Below are 18,472 nucleotides of genomic sequence, written 5' to 3' on the forward strand. Positions count from 1 at the left end.
CCATACAGGGTTTCTCATTAGCCGGGAGGCACCCCAGTGAAACTATCTTGGCCATGGGCTGCCCTGGGACCAGAGAGGATTGGTCTCACAGGAGGTGTGTCCTAGAAGATCCTTGCTATAAACAGGCAGCCTGGGAAGAGAGAAGTTGGCTAAGGAGGGAAACACAATCTTGAGTCAGGTTGGAAGGTAGAGGCAGTCTAAAGTATAGTGTAATGGTTAGGGACACTAATGGTGCCAGGCATCTCTTTAAGGTCCCGGTCTGCCACATCTTGGCTGTGTGACTATGGTCAGGTCACTTTGTTAATCTGAGCCTCACTTTCCTCATCTGTAAAATCTGATATTATGAATAGAGATCACCCCTTGAGGCAATCTTGTGGGAGGAGGCTGAAGAAGATACTGTGTATGAGGCTCAGAATAGCTCTGAGTGTCGAAGCTCCCAACGAGGGGTGAGGGGTGAGGAGGGAGAAGCTGCAGGTTTTTCATCTCCCAGAGACAGTCTATGGCAGGTGTTCACTCTGGCTCTGCAGTATCTCTTCAGGGGAGGGTGGTTCTAAAACCAGGCCAGCCTAGGTTGGCATCAGACTGAATTAGGCCATGGGAATTCTAGCTGGGAGGAATGTACCGTGTCTGTTCCACTTTTTTTTTAATACTGAAAATTATTCTCCATGTTCCAAGGCTTCCAGGTGAGATTCTGCTTTATTTTGATGGTTTCTTTCTTGTTTTGTGATTGTTTGTGTATTGAAGGCTTCCTGAAGTGCCAATTATTTATTGTGATTAATATGATTTTTGCTTTTTTTGGTGGCACTGGGGTTTGAACTCAGGGCCTCACACTTGCTAGGCAGGCACTCTGCCATTTGAGCCAGTCCATTTTGATCTGGTTATTTTGGAGATAGGGTCTCGAGAACTGTTTGCTGGGGCTGGCTCGAACCATGATCCTCCTGATCTCAGCCTTCCAAGGCACCTGGCTGTGATTAATGATGGATGAAGAAAATGAGCCTCAAAGAAGTTAAGAAATGGTGGCTGGGTCTGTTTTGATGCCAACTAATTTACCCTTCACCACTACATTTACCTGGCCTGTGGACAGGCCAACAGAAAGGTACTTAGGGCTCTAAGTAACCCAGCACCCTGGCCCCAGAGTTACTCAGTAAGTAGAGTACCAAGGCCTATCTGGGCCAAAAGCCAGTAAGACAAATTTGTAACGCACAGCTTAGGAGCTGTCATAAAACTTGACTTGAAGTACTAACCCTTGCAATAGTCAACCTTCATCGTATAATACTATTCTCAGAGGATTTAGTGTGTGAAAGTTTTGTCTCTACCAAATCACTGGCCTGATCGTCTAATTAGGGCAGTAGTTATTTATCTTTGGTGTAGGGATTGAACTTGGGGTTCTCAAGCAGGTGTGTGCTATATCACTGAGCCCAGTAGTTAATTCTAATGTATAATTCACCTATGACAGGCTTGCTATAGGACCTGAATGTGCCTGGACCTCTCCTTTTTTTTTTTTGGTGGGAGTGGGGTTTGAACTCAGGGCTTTGCACTTACAAAGCAGGTACTCTATTGATTGAGCCACACCTCCAGCCCATTTTGCTCTTGTTATTTTCCCCATCTGGCCTCAAACCATGATCCTCCTGATCTCAGCCTCTCAAATAGCTAAGATGACACTTGTGAGCCACTGGCACCCAGCTGCCTTGACTATTTAATCCTCCTAATGGCCCAAATAAAGAGGTTATTTTATTTTATCATTTCCATTCATTTTTCATATGAAGGAACAGAAGCTCAAGAACTGCTTAAGGTCACATGACTGATGCGTGTTAGAGCGGGGTTTCAAAACAGCACAGTGGGATGGGGTGTAGCTCAGTGGCACAGTGCTTGCCTGCCAAGTATGAAGTTCTGGGTTCCACTGCAAATAAAATAACATAAAAATAATAAAATAAAACGTTACAGTCTGGCTCCACAGTTTGTGTGCCTAATCACGTTTACTATTTCCTATACAATTTGAAACATAAGCTGTTTCCTTCTTTGCTTTGCCTGCCAGGAAACTCAGATCGATGGTTTTTCAGTCTATCATAGCTGTCATCCTTAGAAAACTCACCCTTGCATTTCTGGTATAATTAGTCACTTTTTCATCTTTCTTCTTTCTTTCCCCCTGGCTTTCTGCCCAGGCTTTCATTACTTCTTGATTCTTACTCTTTAGTTATTGATTACATGGTCTTTAGGCTGCAGTAGAAAATACCTCAAAACTCTTTTTGGGATAGAAAGGACATAAAACATTAATGAGATGATCAGAGAGACAGCCGGACATAGTCGGGTCTAGATGGGTGTCCTTGGATGTGTTCCCTGTGACTCACGCTGTGGCAGAAATAACAATGGATTCAAGTTAGTTCCATCTTAGTTAAGTTATGCTAGCTTCTCTAATAGCTAAATCCCTAAGTCTCAATGCCTACACATAGTAGAAGGTCATTCAACCTGTGTCCCATGCAGTCAAGGGACTGCGTGAGACCCAAGTTGACTGAGGTTCTGCCCCAGTCAACATGTGGCTTGCAGGGTCATTGTGATGATGACATCCAATTACAGATGGGAGAGAAAAGAGAAAGCATGCATGCTTCTTAACCATTTTGGCCTGAATGTGGCACACGTCATCCCTGCCTACATCCCCTTGGTGGAAACTCATCCCTTACCTAATTGCAAGGAGTGCTGGAAAAAAGTAGTCTGAGCTGCTTTTCTCTGAAACAACTCTGTACATGGAAGGGGAACACTGAAATAGCTAACTTGGGTCCAACTTGCTAGAACTTAAAATTATTGAACCATCTCCCCTTATAAAAATGGCTAAGAATAATACTGTGCTCTTTGTGTGTGTGTATGTGTGGTGTGTGTGTACACATTTGGTGCCCTCTGGGTTTGCTCTGTTTCTAAGAAACCAGGAGCAAAAGGAGCATTTACATTTTAAACCAAACGTGTTCATCCACAGGGGAACAGGAGAATATTATGGGAGAGAGAGTTGACTGTGATAGGGAATATTCAACTGAACGCTGAATTTCCACTTGGCTGAAGGTACTAGAAGTCAGGTTGGACATCCCCTACCGTTTGAGCTTCCATAGTCAACCCTGCTTTGTACCTTGTTCAGGGTGTGCATTTGGTGACCCAGAAGCAAATGGGACAGGTCTTGGCCCTCAGGGTTACTGCGCTGTAATGAGGAAGCAGGAGAGTGGGATGGCCTGCCCTCTGGGAAGGAGAACAGATTCAAATTCCTAGCTCGGTTACTTTGTAGCTGTGTGATGCTGGGGAAGCCACTTGGCCTGTCTGATTCTCAGCTTCCTCATTTACAAAATAGAGGCAATAGTTACCTTCCTACCTTGAGAGGACAGGTGACAGAATGCACTCAGAGCATGTGTGGCGCAGTGCCTGGTGTGTGGCAAGCACGTTCGTTACCAGGAGTCATTCGTTGATGATGACTTGGGGCAAATGCCTTCATTTGGTAAAGCCTCAGTTTTCTCATCTGTAGGATGGAGTTAATGACCTTACATCATGGGGTTGGAATGTCGCCGTGTGTGTCGTGGGCTCTGCCGTTTGGTCTCTCGGCTTCCTCGGGGTGAGTGGGTCGCCTCGTCGCCAGCTGTCGGGGAGGAGGGACCCGCGTTCCCAAGGACGCGGCTTCCTGGCTGCGCTTCCCAGGCAGGAGGTTTGCCGGGTCCCATCCCCCGGCGTCCCACTCAGGAAACGCGGAGAGAAAGCCAGGAACCAGGCCGGCCAGGCCCAGGGCCGCAGGAAGCCGGCTGGCGGGAACGCCCTGCCCGGGGGTGGGAAAGGCGGGAGCGCGCCCGACTTTCCAGGCCCGAGCGCGAGCTGTCACTGCGGCTGTCGCCGTCCCGCCGCTCTGCGCTGCAGTCTGCGAGTTGGTGTTTATTTCATTAGGTGTCCCGAGTCCCCGCTCCACCACCCGCCCGCTGGGGCTGGGGAGGGACCGAGGCATCGAGGGAGGGGGTCCAGCCCTCTTTTTTGGGAGGTGAGATATTGAGGCCTGAGGGTGTGTAGGTGAGTGGTCCAAGGTCATGGCTAGTGCATTACAAGGCCCAGGGTCTGTTTGACTCTAAATCTTGTGTCTGGAGTCTGTGGTTCAGAGGTTCTGCTTGCTGGGGGAATCTGAAAAAGAGTTCTGAACGTGGAGGCTACCGTGTTGAACAGACCTTGACCCCTTCTCACAAGAGCCAAGGAAGAAAAAGATGGAAAAGGCAAAAGGCAGGGCTTCCTAGTAGAGAGAGAGTGGGTGTCAGAGTAAGGCTAAAATCGCAGCTTTTCTATCTGGTTGCTGTGTGACCTTGAGCAGTTTTCTTAACCATTCTGTGAGCTTCCAGGTGACCTCCTCTAGGAAGCCTCAATCCCTTATAGTGCATGGCCTGGTCCTTTGTGACACTGAGAACAGAAGTGATTAAGTAGTTGTGTTTAATGTCCTGTCTTTCCACTTCACCGGTCCCAAGGTCCAGGAGCCAGGGACCTTTGCTCTGGTGTAGTCTGGGCAGTGCCCGGTACATGTTGGCACTCAGCTTTTTTATGAAATAAAGAAGAGTGAAGGAATGAAGGAACGTATGCTGGATGCTGCGTTACATGCAGAAAGTCAGGAGAAATAAGCCTCATATCTGTCTTTGGCTGTCCCAGGCTCCTGGGGAAAATGACTAGGGTCATACAAGGAAGATGGTGGTGGGTCTGCTAGGGGAGCGAAATAGCACTGATGGGGATGACAAAAGACTAGTGAGATTCAAGTCCTGAAGAGCTCATATAATAGCTTTCCTTTCTGTTACATGTTACAACCTACTAAGCACTTAATTTGCATAAAATAACTGTGTATATCCTTATCCAGAAGGGATGGGGAAACATCTGTGCGCAAGAGGTCAGTGACTTACTCAAGGCCTTTTTTATTTTACTTTATCTATTTATTTATTTTTAGCAGTGCTGAGTATGGAACCCAGGGCCTCTTACATGCTAGGCAAGCACTCTACTATTGAGCTACAGCCCCAGCCCCAAAGTCTTGGTTTAGATTCCACTTGATGTGTGACTTGAGGTAAGTTACTGTATCTCTCTGAGCCTTGTTTTCCTATCCTGCAGGATAGCAATAATGACACCTTTCACCTAGATGGGATGGAGATGGAAGGCATCCAGAATGGTTCTTGGTTCATAGCAAAGGATCCACAATTTGTGGATGGATGAACAGATTGCCTGTAGTGGTGGGTGCCCTGAAATGGGAGAAGATGTAACATTGTATCATTTGGAGATAGTAGGTGAATGGAAGATGAGTTGACTCTTTCCCACTCTCACTTGTTGTGAGTCCCATGAGGCTTTGCTGCTGGCCTCAAGCATATTGGGTTATAATTTATTGTTTGCAAACCAACAAAAGTGATCCAACCCTAGGCTTTGGTTAGCATTTTTATATATGCATTTACTGCCTTTTTTTCTGATGACAAAGTGCTACGTGCTGCTTGTAAAAAATTTAAATTGCAGAAAGATATCATAAGGAAAAATGAAAGTGCAAGTTTAGGCACAGTAGGTACAAGACGCTGACATGTGCTATTCTTTGGGAGGGGAATGAGGGATGTCGCACTGTGTAACAGCTAATTTTTTGGGTCAGTTTGGCTGGGCTGTGGGGTGCCCAGATCTTTTTGAATGTGTCTGTGAAGGTGTTTCCAGAAGAGATTAATATTTGTACTGGTAGTGGTAAGCTGTGTAGCTGGGATTTGATTTGAATCTGTGTATGTGTGTGCGTATGTGTGCAAGAGCCTGCTAGGGGCCGAATCCAGAGCCTTGCAGATGCTAAGCACACACTCTAACACGGTGCCACAACCTCTGCTCCTGGAATTTAAATCTTTTTTTTTTGGTTAGAGTGGGATTTGAACTCAGGGCTTCAGACTTGCAAAGCAGGCACTCTACCATTTGAGTTACACCTCCAGTTCATTCTGCTCTGGTTATTTTGGAGATGGGTCTCTTGAACTATTTGCCTGGGCTGGCCTCAAACCTCGGTACTCCTGATCTCAGCCCCCCAGGTGTAAGCCACTGGCACCCTGCTTGGGGTTTCAATCTTGGTTTGTCCTGTGTCAAAGTTTTTGCTTTGAATGGGTGAAGAAGGGATTGATGGGTCATGGGTCCCAGGGAGAGAATTCTATCTTCAGAAGCTTTTCCTAGAAGTTCACAAAGAATGACGTGGGACCTGTGGAACTTTGTCTGGCAGTATACACAGTTGGCACAGATGCCCCCTGCTGATATGCCTAACACTGTATTTTTTCATCCCTTCCTCCTTTTTGGCATTTAGTAAAGGCTTTTTTGAAAGTTCCTCTTATACACATAGAGATAGCAAAGCAAAAGAAAGAAAAAGGGCAAAAGTTTTCTTTTTATATCCTCCATGTTTTTCTATGCATAGTCTAAGCATTAAGCATATATTAAAACCATGGGATCCAGCCATGCCTGTGATTCTGTGACTTATTCTTACTCTTTTCACCTCCCAGTGTTCAGTAGATACATTTGCTTGCCTATTTATGCAGTTACCTTGGTCCTTTTATGAATGGAGGATTTTTTTTTGTGGTACTGTGACTTGAACTCAGGGCCTTCACCTTGAGCCACTCCACCAGCTCTTTCTTTGTGATGGATTTTTTGAGATAAGGTCTTTTGAAGACTATTTGCCAGAGCTGGCTTCCAACCTTGATCCTCCTAATCTCTGCTCCTGAGCAGCTAGGATTATAGGTGTGAGCCACTGGCACCTGGCAATGAATGGAGGTTTTTGAGGACAGGACTAACATTTAGCCTTCCTTCCCGCCACAGGCTGGTGCTCAGGAGGCTTAGAGGGATGACATGTTGAAATAGTAAGAGTAACCCTGTTTCTGAGCCTGAACTGGGTGCTAGTCTCTGTAGTTTGCTTTTCCACATTATCTCTCTCAATTCTCAAAAGCCATTGTGTGAGCTTTTTTTTTTTTGCAGTACGGGAATTTGAACTCAGGGCCTCACACTTTCTAGACAAGGTGCTCTACCACTTGAGCCACTCCACCAAACCTTTTTTGTGATGGGTTTTTTCAAGATAGGGTGAGCCACCTGCACCTGGCTCAGGCACTGTTATTATTATTTCCATTTTGCAGATGAGAAACTGAGATGCACAAATTTGAAAGGCCAAGGTTACATAACTGGTAAATTACACAGAATTTGTTTCCTGATCTGTCCTGTGCCAAAGCTCTAGTTGAATGAATAAATGAATGAATGTGTCCCCAAGAGAAAGTTCTGTCTTCAGACCCTTCTATGTATGAGCTGGGTCCTCCCTTCCAAGGCTTTGCAGTGCTTGGAGTCAGCATCAACAGAGAGAAGCCTCAGGAAAGGGCCTTTCTGTGCCTGCAGCAATCCTGTGGCCATGCTTACTTTTCATGGGAAGTAGAATTTTTGAATTGCCTATTCTAAAATTAAGTCACATTTTGTTAGGGGCCCTTGAGGACTAGCCCAGGCATTTCAGGACAGCTATTTGCCTGTCCGCAGCACAGGAAATTAATCAGAACCCCAAAGCCCTTCCCCACTTCCCACAGGCTGGCACTCTGGAAACGCCCAGCACTTCGCTGCAGTTCTCCTGGAGTCCTGCAGAGATGCAAAGGGCGGCTCAACACAGATCCATCTCTCTGTAAGGAATGAGAGGGGGAAGGCATGAGGCAGAATTGGGTCAGCTTTGCCGCAAAGAGCTTGCAGAGAGAACAAGCAGCTGCCCCCAACTTGGAGGGGTGCCCAGTGACAGAGATGCCTTGGGGCCTCAGACATGACTGCAGAGTCCACCTGGGGTCTGGAGACTGGAGTGCTGGTTCCTGTTCCAGTAGCAATGGTTAACAGGGCCACTTTCAGCAAGACTTCCTATCTCAGGCCCTTGACATCTTCCACTATGAAATGATTGGGTGGATTATCACAGAATTATTGTGTGGTGTTAGAAGCAGGCAATACTGAGGATAGTAATAACATTGAAAATAGAAATGACAACCAAGGTGTTTGTGGAACACTGTGCCTTGTGCTTTCCATACTATATTACATGTAATTTTAAAACAAACATGAAAAGGACTGTATTATTCCCATTTTACAGATGAGAAATTGAGGCTCAGTGAAAAGTATGAGCCAGAACAAGAATTTTGTGGCATCAGAACTTGGGCTCTACAAATGTGTGGGTTCTGATCTGCAGGAAGTGATAAGAAACAAATAGGAGACTTTTTTTTTCCCTGACAGGGTCTCGCTATATGTGATGCCAGGCTGGCCTAGAGCTCACTATGTAGCTGCATCTGGCCTGGAACTCCAGATCCTCTTGTTCTACCTTCCCAGTGCTGGGATTATAGACATGCCACCATACCTGGCTAGAGGCCATTTATAATACAACTTGTATTGTGTTTATGCCTACTTCAGAGATCAACTCAGTGCCACTGGACATCGAGAGAGGGGAGAGTTGACCTCTGGTTGGAAGCCAGGAGGGCTTGTGATTGAGATGAGACAGGAAGAGAATGAGCAAAGGGGGCAGATGTGAGAAAGCAGTGGGTGTGCTGAGGGAAGTTTGGATAAACTTTAGAGCATGTGTGTGTGTGTGTGTGTGTGTGTGTGTGTGTGTGTGTGTGTGTGTGTGTGTAAAGGTAGGAAGTGATCGCACCAGGCCAGGGCTTTGGCCTTTGTTCCATAAGCAATAAAGACCTTACACAAGAGATGTCTCAAGAGACCAACCATGCTGCTGCAGTGAGACAGGAAGCAGCCCTTAGTCCATCTGTGTCCCGGCTTGTGGATGCTGCTGGGTGCCAGCGCGTGGGAGGGCATCTGCAGGGAGACTGTCTCTGGCTGTGGCTTGTACTCTGCTAGGTGTGGGTTTGGGGCTAGGGCTCCCTTCAGTCTCTTTCCCCTTCTCTGGGCCCTAGAAGGCCCACAGCAAGTATGTCATAGAACCAGTAGAGGGACTTTTGAGATCATCTGGCCATTGCCTCTTCCCATTTTAAAGACGTACAAGTGGGGAACACAGATGGGAAAGGGCTTTTCTAGGATTAATTAAGAGTAGATCTGGGGAACCGGAACGCATGCCTTCTGAGTCCAAGTGGAGTTCTTTCTCCACAGTTGCTGATTAACAGAAGTAGTATTTGTTGGTTACTTGCACCAGGCGCTGGGCTAAGCACTTTCCATGGATGATCTCATTTAATCCTCACAGCTCCCCCCCACTCCCCTCCCAGAGAGTGCTCCTCTTTTTTATTTTTCTTTGAGAGTGCCCCTCTTGAATGCAGGAAGTCTTGCCTTCCATTTCAATTTCCCACGGCGCCTAGCACAGGCCCTGGGCACCTAGTTAGGGAGGCAGTAAAAACTTGGCTGAGTTCAAGCTTTGGGCTTGGGGGGTGGTGGAGAAAGGGCGTAGGGGGCGGGGCCTGACGATCTGCCCCGCCCCTCACGACAGACCCCGCCTTCCAGAACACTGACGTCACTCTGGCTCCGCCCCTCATTGTCAGTCCCGGGGAGCCAGAGGAGGCGCCGGCCGCTGGGAGCCGAGAGCCGGAGCTCTTGGCGGCGGGAGCGCGGGCCGGAGCAGCCGAGGTGAGGCGTCCGCGGGGAGGCGGTGGGATCGCGGGTGAGGTGAAGCCGGGGAAGTGAGGGGGACGGCTGGAGGGGAGCAACCGGCCTGGTTTGCGGAGGGGTTGGAGCATCCGGGGGCGGCGGGGCAGAACCGGCGGGCGCCCCTGAGAGGGATGGCGGTGTGGGGCGGGGGAGAGTTTGGGTGGTTTGTGGAGGACGACTTTGGGAGGGGAGGTCTTTTGGGGCGAGACCTGGAGGACGTTTTCGGAGTTGGAGGAAGAGAATGTGAGGGGGTTTTTCCTCCGGAGGGGGAGGGACGGCCCTGAGGAGACTTCTTGGTGGAGCGAGGTCCTGAGGAGAACGCTCGGGCCGAGGCGCGGAGCGGAGGTTCCGGGGGGCGGGGGCAGCTCTGGAGGTCGGGTCCGGGCGCAAGGGACGCGGGCGCGGGCCTGTGGGGGCGGGGCGGGGCGGGCGGCGCGGGCGGGGGGCCTGCCGCCGGGGAGGGGGCTGCGCGGGGCCCGCGGGCACCGGGAGGAAGGAAGTGATCAGACAGGAAGAGCCGGAGCCGGGAGCGGGGGGCGGAGGAGGCTTGGGAGAGTGGCGGCCGGCGTGCGGGACCCGGCGCGGGCGGCGGGCGCGGGACGTGCGGGCCGGTGGGCCGGGAAGAGGTCGGGCAGCTGTCGGCCGCGCCGGCCCCCGTCCCCGGCGCAGCTAAGTCTCGCAGCCAGACCGCGGGGCCGGGAAGGAATTCGAGGCATTCGCTTTGTTTAAGTTGCCTGTAGACAGTCCTTAGGACTAATTAATGGTGGAATCTGCAGGGGGACGCGGGCGAGCCGGTCGCCCCCCGCCCGCCTCCCGCCGCCAGCCGCCGCGGTGAACTTTCCGCAGCGCCGCAGCCCGCCTCCCTGCGCACCCCGCCCCGCGGCCGGGCGGGGAAGGCTGGAGCCATGGCTTCCCGGAGCGCAGGAATGAAGTGCGGTTTCGGGGCCGGTGGCCTCTGGCTGCCGAGGCTGCATGCAGGGAAGCCGGCGTCCCGGGGCGGCCGGGCTGGGGCTTCGCAGCCCCGCGCAGACCTCTCGGAGGTGCCTGCGGTTTCTGTTAATTACCTTGGCGCAGGCTCTGCAAGCCGAGAAAGACCATCTTGCTTTGGAGCATCTGTTTCTTCATCGCGTCAGCCCCTTTCCTAACGCTGCAGAGCTTGTTGTGGCTTGTTTCGGAAATACCGAGGCCAGTGCTCACACTTGAGGGTGGGAGAGGGGAAGCAAGTAGGCACCCCCCCCAAAAAAAAAAAATCTCTGCAGTGTGATTTGCGGAAGGCCGGGGACTGCAGATTCTGCGTCGCACCTTCCCTGACTTAAATGACCTTGGGGAAAGGATTGCGCTTCTGAGCGCCTGGTGGTGGTTTATCTGTAGATAGAGCATACTCCCTGGACCGCCCTGCCTTTTGGGAATATTTTGAGGGGTGGGGTTTGTTTGGGGTATTGCCTTTACCAATTGCTGTGGTTCCGGCCTAAGGAGCTGGACTAGTGACCGAGCTGCGAAGAATTCAGATCACCTAGGAAGATTTTACTACCCCAGATTAGGGAAGGGAGGGGGTTGGAGTTTTGGAGGATATTTCCTTTCGGAGAATCTGTACAGTATGTTCCTTATTGCCTTCTGTCACTTTGTGTGCAGCTGTGGTGGCATTCGTGTGGTTAAATTAAATAACCCCCACAGAAAAATTTTTCTCTTGTTAGAAATAATTGCTTTGCTCAGAATTCCCCTTGGGACAGATTAAGGGTTTGCTCAATTTACCCAGAAGAATTTTCCAGGTTTCTAAAATTAAGTCACTTTTCTAAACATAGTAACTAAAGTTTGAAAATAGTGGGGCAGAGAGGGAATTGGTTGGAATATGAACAAGGCAGCAAGTATAGGTTCATTGTTGGCCAGCGATTAATAACATGGACTGTTAATTCGCCTTCCTTTATTGTTATTATTATTATTATTATTTATGCGATGCTGGGGTTTAAACTCAGGGCTTCAGCACTTGCAAGGCAGGTGCTGTACGGCTTGAGCCACATCTCCTGCTCTTTTTTTGCTCAGGTTATTTTGGAGGTAGGGTTTCCCTGTTTGCCAAGGCTAGAGTGAATGGTGATATTCTTCTTTTATGCTTCCCCCAGTCGCCCGGATGACAGGCTTACACCACCACACCCAGCGTTTTTCCATTGAGATAAGGGTCTCAAAAACTTTTTTGCCAGGACTGGCCTTGGAACCTTCCTCCATCCTCCAGATCTCAACCACCTGTATTGTTTGGGATGCTAGGCATGCACCACCAGTTAGTGTCTGAGATGGGAGTCTTGTAATTTTTGGAACTGCATCCTCCCAATATCAGCCTTCCAAGTAGTTAGGTTTACAGGCATGAGCTACTGGTGTCTGGCTGTTTTTGTTTCTTTTTAATGTGAAATAATTTAAGACCAAGAAATGAAATAATATTGGTGAATTGCCTGGCATAGCAATATTGCTAGCTGGTATATGTCTTATTCAGGCTTCTCAGCAATTCTGTGAGGTGGTAGTTGATGAGCAAGCTACAGGTCAGAAAGTAAAGGTGACTGTCTCAAGTTCACCAGTAAGACAGGAACTGAAATTCAAACCCAAGTGTGTTTCTAAGATCCATGGACATTTCTACTATGGATGCTGCCTTGGGAACCAGGAAACCTAGTTTCTAAGGCCTTTGATTCAGCCACTGAATTTGCCACTGTGGACCTTAAAATAAGTCACTTAAGTCTATTTCCCAGTGGCGCTGCCTTCTTTTCCTATAGCAATGTTGTCATGCTTTTGATGTGTGCTAGTTTTTGGTGAACATATAAGGCTTGGTAGTGGGATGTCCCATATGCAGTGGGTGCTTACTTTTTCAGTAATATTGGAAGCATTTGTATGAAAATATAGAGTACCTAAGTGACCATATATATCATTTATATAACAAGATGGTAGATAGCTAGTGGTCCTTACTCTGTGGAAGCCATCATGAAGATGACATTCATGATTAAAAACTGAACGATTAATGAATTGGAGGTGTGGCTCAAGTAGTAGAGTGCCTACTGTGCAAGAGAGAAGCCCTGAGTTCAAACTCCAGTCCCACCAAAACAACAACAACAAAAACTGAACCATTTTTCCTGGTTTCATGGCTTTAGGGCAATATCAACTCAGAGTAAAGCACAGTATAGGTAGGACCCAGATAGTTCATGCTGAAAGATTATGTGCATAATAGATGTTCAATATGTATTTGCTGAATGAATGAATGTATGCATTATTGGGATGCAGTTTATGTATAATATAATTGACTAACGTTAAGTCATAGTTTGGTGAGCATTGTGTAGTATTACCACTGTTATCCTTTTTAAACTGTTATCTTTTAGGAACTGGGTAGCAGATTGATCCTAAGAGGCTTAGGTGGTTTCTGTGATATCAAAACTGTGACATCAGTGAATACCGGAGAGTTAATGTCCACTTGGTAGAAAAAAGGAAATCTTAGCTATTTAATGACGAGGTGAATCACAAGAATAGAAGGGGGAGGGATAAGGGAGATAGGGGGAGGGGGGAAGACACTTGTTTGATCATGGGAAAGATGAATAAATTTGGGACAAAGTAGATTTTAGTTATTTTTAGGCCAGAAGATACATGTTTTTGGGGAAAAGCTACTCAAAGATTTATTAATAATTTGAACTATATTTATTTATTTTTGGTGGTACTGGGGTTTTAACTCAGGACCTTGTGCTTGCTAGGCAAGCATTCTACCACTTGAGGCACTCCCTCAGCTCTTTTGGCTTGGGTATTTTTCAAGATAGGGTCTTGTGAACTGTTTGCTTTGAACTGAGATCCTCCTGATCTCTGCCTCCTGAGTAGTTAGGATTATAGATAGGCATGAGCCACCAGGGCCTGGCCTGAACTTTTTATTTCCTTTTGAATGGTAGCTCCTGAACTTAATACGATTAACATAACATGTCCAAATAATACTTAAAGAGATGCTATAAAATGGTTGAAAATGTTGCTCCACCACCTGTGGCAGAATTATCTTTTTCATGATAATCTCTGACTTGCTTTAATGAATATTCCACAAAAGGAAGAATACATTAGCTGGGAGGACATAAGATTACTTTTTCCTTTTCATAATTTCTTTTAGTCACTCAACCTGACCCAATTTGCTTTAGCTCAAGTCTCTATTTTAGGAAGTGCTTGAGACCTCTGCTACTGAGCTTCTAGAAGAAGCCCCATTTCTACTTCTTTATTATTCTCTTTTCATTCATTTTATTTCTGTATGTTGGCTGTTGTACAGTTTCCCCTCCCACCAATGAATCTACTTGAGAATGGAAACTTGCTCATGTCAACTCTTGGCCTACCATATACCATTAGTAAATAATTAAAATCCCCTCCAGACTACATCCTCAACATTTTGGGTGACTGTAGGGAGAAAATAATAACTCTGTGAGGTAGTCATTATCCTCATTTTATACACGAGGGAGCTGAGCTTAGAACAGTTACTGCCAGTGCTAGTGAGGGCAGACCATTTATTTGAGCTCAGGTAGGTTGATGCTCAGGTTTGGGATTTTTGATTTCCTTACACGCTGATGTATGGCAGTTGAAGTGGGATCAAAGGAAGAGCTTGAAAATACCATATTAAAGCTTGAGCCATAATGTAATGAGTGTTGCTGACCTTTATAGACATTGCTGTTTTCATCTACTCTTAATTTTTACAGTTACCTCCTTATATTCTAAGGAATTTATAGCCCATCTTTTATTGCACAATTCCCTACCCAGACCCAGCATTCATTCTTTGCTAAGTATGGTACTTTATTAGCTGTTTGAATTACCCTTCCCCCTATTTTATATGTATCTGAAAGCCTCCATCAGGTTACTTTGTTACTCAAGAGCTTTCATATTTGCATGTGCCCCCCCATTTCTGTTTTAGCTAGATGGTCTGTTTTTAAACTGTATGTTATTAAAAACTTGCATATAACTTTTAAAAACTATACCTTTTTCCTTTTTATATGTAATATATACACACATATACATATACATACATATACATGTGTACGCACACACACACACACACATACACACAGAAAAGCACACACATCATAAGAATGCAGTCTGTTGTTTTTTCCTCCTCTAAACTAAATAACACCCATGTAACCAGCACCTACATCAAGAAGCAGCCTTACTAGTATGTACAGGCCCCCATGAAGTTCTCTTCCAGCTGTTACCTCTCCTCCACCACCCAGGGTGATCACTGTCCTAACATTTAAAGTATAGATTAGCTTTAACTTTTTGCAACTGGCTCTTTTTATTAAATACCATGAGAGTTTGCAAAAACTTTTAGTGGTTTTCTTTTGGACTTGGAAAAAATCCCTATTTCTGGCTCTTTTATTTTAGTCTACAATGCATTGTATAGTCTGTCCTGCCCCCCTCCCCAGCTTCATTGTATATCCATCTCATTGCCCTTTATATGCTTCAGTCACATTAACGTCTTTATTTATTTATTTCGGTGCTAGGGTTTGAACTCAGGGCCTACACCTTGAGCCACTCCATCAGCCCTTTTTTTATGATGACGTTTTTTCCGGATAGGGTCTCAAGAACTATTTTCCTGAGTCTGACTTTGAACTGAGATCCTCCTGATCTTTTTCTCCTTAGTAGCTAGGATTACAGGTGTGAGCCACTGGTACCTGGCAGCTTCTTTCTTATTTTTAAACAATGTGCTTTTTGTACCTCAGGGCCTCAGGGTCTTTGTATGTATGGTTTTTGCATGGCTGTCTCCTTCATGCTTGAGCCTAGGTGTAAGTATCAGCGGATGCTTTCTCTCATCCTGCTTTACTAGTCCTTACCTGTTAATTCTCTATTACTGATTTCTGTTGCCTCCCTTCATAGCATCTATTATGATTTATAATGATATATCTGCTTGCCTGCCTATTATCTGTTTTCCCCACTAGATCCCACAAGATAATTCACTCATTTTGTTCTCTACTGTGTACCTAGTACCTAACACAGTGACTGACTGTGACTATGACACAGCATCGTAGATATATATAATTTTTTTTTTTTTTTGGCGGTACTGGGGCTTGAACTCAGGGTCGACACCTTGAGCCACTCTACCAGCCCTTTTTTGTGAAGGGTGTTTTTGAGATAGGGTCTCGTGAAACTATATGACTGGGCTGGCTTTGAACCTTGATCCTCCTGGTCTCTGCCTCCTGAGAAGCTAGGATTACAAATGTGAGCCACCGGCTCCTGGCGTGTCAAGATATTTAATAAATACTTAGTGGTTGTATTCCCAGTTTATCACCTTCATTCCCATTATCTTTTTTTCCTCTCTCTAATGCTGTTCAACTATTAAAATCTTTTCCATCCTTCAAAATTTGTCTCAATTTCTCCTCATTGAAGTCTATCCTAACTTTGCAGTAACAAATTTCTTTTTTTCTAAAATTTTTATAGTAGTTACTGTTGATAGTTCTGTGTTCTTGGTAAATCACACTAATATGTTCTATCTTGTATTAAAAGCTTTTTACTTATTCAAAAATCTTTTTTTTTTTTGGCAACATTGGGGTTTGAACTCAGGGCCTACACCTTCAGCCATTCCACCAGCCCTTTTTCTGAGATAGGGTCTCACGAACTATTTGCCGGGGCTGGCTTTGAACCACGATCCTCCTGATCTCTGCTTCCCGAGTAGCTAGGATTACAGGTACATAGCAATAAGAAATTTCTTGATGGGAAGCTAAGTTTGTCTTAGCTAGATTGATCATAGTGATAGTTACTTATATGTAGCAATTTTAATTTCTTAGGCTTATACACATGGACACTACTCCTTAGTGTCTTCTCTAATCCAACAGCAAGGAATACACCAACAGCTTTTTTTTTTTTCAGTACTTTTTTTTGCTAGAATTATAGGCGTGAGCCACCAGTGCCCAGCTCACCAACAGCTTTTTATGAAAGTACAGGATCCAGTCCTGGTGTCACAGAGCACATACGTCTTTGGAATCTGTCAATGGCAAAGAAGTATCTAGGCTTTCCTGGGAATGATGCTTTAACTGTGCTTGTTATTTGAATTGTATAAGTTATAATAATAAGTTATTTGAATTGTATTGTTGATTAGCATTTTATTTTGATGTCAGTAATGAAAATCTTGAGTCTCTGGGTATGGTGGTGCATGCCTACAATCCCCGAACTCTAGAGGTTGTGACAGGAGGATCTTGAGTTCAAGGCCAGCTTGAGCTACATATTGAGACTGTCTCAAAAACCCTGAAAAGTAAATAATCAGATCTATTTAAAGCTACTTTGTCTAACTTGTTAGTAAACTCTCAGTAGTTGTTTTTCCTCTTGTGTTAAAGGCAGAATAATGTGTATACTGTGAGCCAATTTAAGTGCAAATTAACTTAATATATATTTCATAACTGAGTAGTAAACAAATTTATTTTTAAAGAGGCACCTACTATGTATTTCAAATCAGTGGTTATTTTGACTTTTCTGATAGAATTATATCACAGGTTGCAGGGTAGTTTAGTAATTGTTTTTATGAAAATAATGAAACAGAGGTACTTGAAGTTACCAGTAAACTTCAATAAATTGTCATTTTTTTGAATGTGAGGACACAGTGATAAAACTGTTACAAAAAGTAGTTTTTAGAGTTGATTACCAAGTTAGTATATATCCATCCCTATCTAAATTTATACACTCGCAAGTAGAATTGTTCTTGTAATAGTTTTTTGAATTTTTACTTTTATTAAAATAAACCTTGTAGTAAATATAGCTTAATGTATTCTGATTCTGTGACAGTGGTTTTTTCATTGGCAGTGTAATCTTATTCTGATTATTTTGCTTATATAGCACTTTACCTTATCAAGTTATTAAGGCTGTAAAGTTCTACTTTAGCCTTAGCCATCTTTAGAATGGTGAATGTAGTTGTGAGGGTTAAGTAATTAAATACAAAACACTTAGGTCACAATGTTGGTACATTAGTAAATGTTAGTCATCATTTCAGTTTCACTTTTGCATTTTTGTTTACCCAAAGAATAGAAGAGTCAAGCAGCAGTGGCTCACACTTACAATCCTAGCTACTTGGGAGGTTGGAATCTGATGATCAAGGTTCGAAACCAGCCCAGGCAAATAGTTCATGAGATCCCCCCGCATCTCCAAAAAAATAATCAGAGCAAAATGGACTTGAGGTGTGGCTCAAGAGGTAGACCACCTGCTTTGCAAGTGTGAAGCCTTGAGTTTAAACTCCAGACCCACAAAAACAAAGAATAGAAGAAAAATTCTGCTTTTATTTTCAAAATTTGGTAGGATTTACTCTAAAGTTAAAAAACATTCTTTATGTGCTGGCAGACTAGAAGAAACTCAAGAATTTTTTAAAGCTGAACTCTTTGGCAGTACAGGGGTTTGCACTTTAGGTCTCTTGCTTGCCTAGGGTAGGTGTTCTACCACCTGAGCCATGCCTCCATCCCTAAAAGTTGAATTTTAACTTTACTAATTTTTGATGATGCTACACAACTTTCTCAAATTTTATTTTGATGTCCTTTATAGTAAATCTGTTTTTCTTGAATTGCTTGCTTGTCCTTAGCTCAAGTATTGGCTAGATGGTTATATCATCTATACCAGGGAGAGTTGATTTCTGGAAGCCTCAGCCAGCTCTTCATCACTTGAAGGATGACTTTGTAATTTGAAACTATTGGTGAGATAATATGAGAATTTCAATCCATTATAATTTTTAAATTATTTTAAATTAATATTGTCTGGTTATAGTTTTAGACTGTGATTTTAATATTGTTAGCTATTGACTTTTGCTTATTTCAAATATAATCTCAAGTGATTTTTATAACATTAGTTATACTAATAGCTATGTGACAGGTGCTATCCTAAGCATTTTATATACATTAATTCATTTACCCATTCATTCAGCAAATGCTTA

General features: G+C 44.9%; 1 protein-coding gene across 11 annotated transcripts in view; it reads left to right on the top strand.

Annotated features, from left to right (window-relative positions):
• The first annotated feature begins 3,452 nt into the window (after positions 1-3,452).
• Luzp1 (leucine zipper protein 1) overlaps positions 3,453-18,472 on the top strand; it is a 76,059-nt gene continuing 61,039 nt past the window's right edge. For 4 of the 11 annotated variants that reach the window (XM_074081034.1, XM_074081022.1, XM_074081025.1 and 1 more), the window contains exon 1: positions 18,119-18,235. The gene's annotated coding sequence lies outside the window, so the exon portion shown is untranslated. Of the gene's footprint in view, positions 3,590-9,423; positions 9,562-18,118; positions 18,236-18,472 lie in introns of those variants that run through there. The other 7 variants (XM_074081033.1, XM_020156781.2, XM_074081023.1 and 4 more) reach the window with 5 other exon arrangements.

The sequence above is a fragment of the Castor canadensis genome, chromosome 7 (assembly GCF_047511655.1).
Source record: "Castor canadensis chromosome 7, mCasCan1.hap1v2, whole genome shotgun sequence".
Lineage (NCBI taxonomy): Eukaryota > Metazoa > Chordata > Mammalia > Rodentia > Castoridae > Castor > Castor canadensis.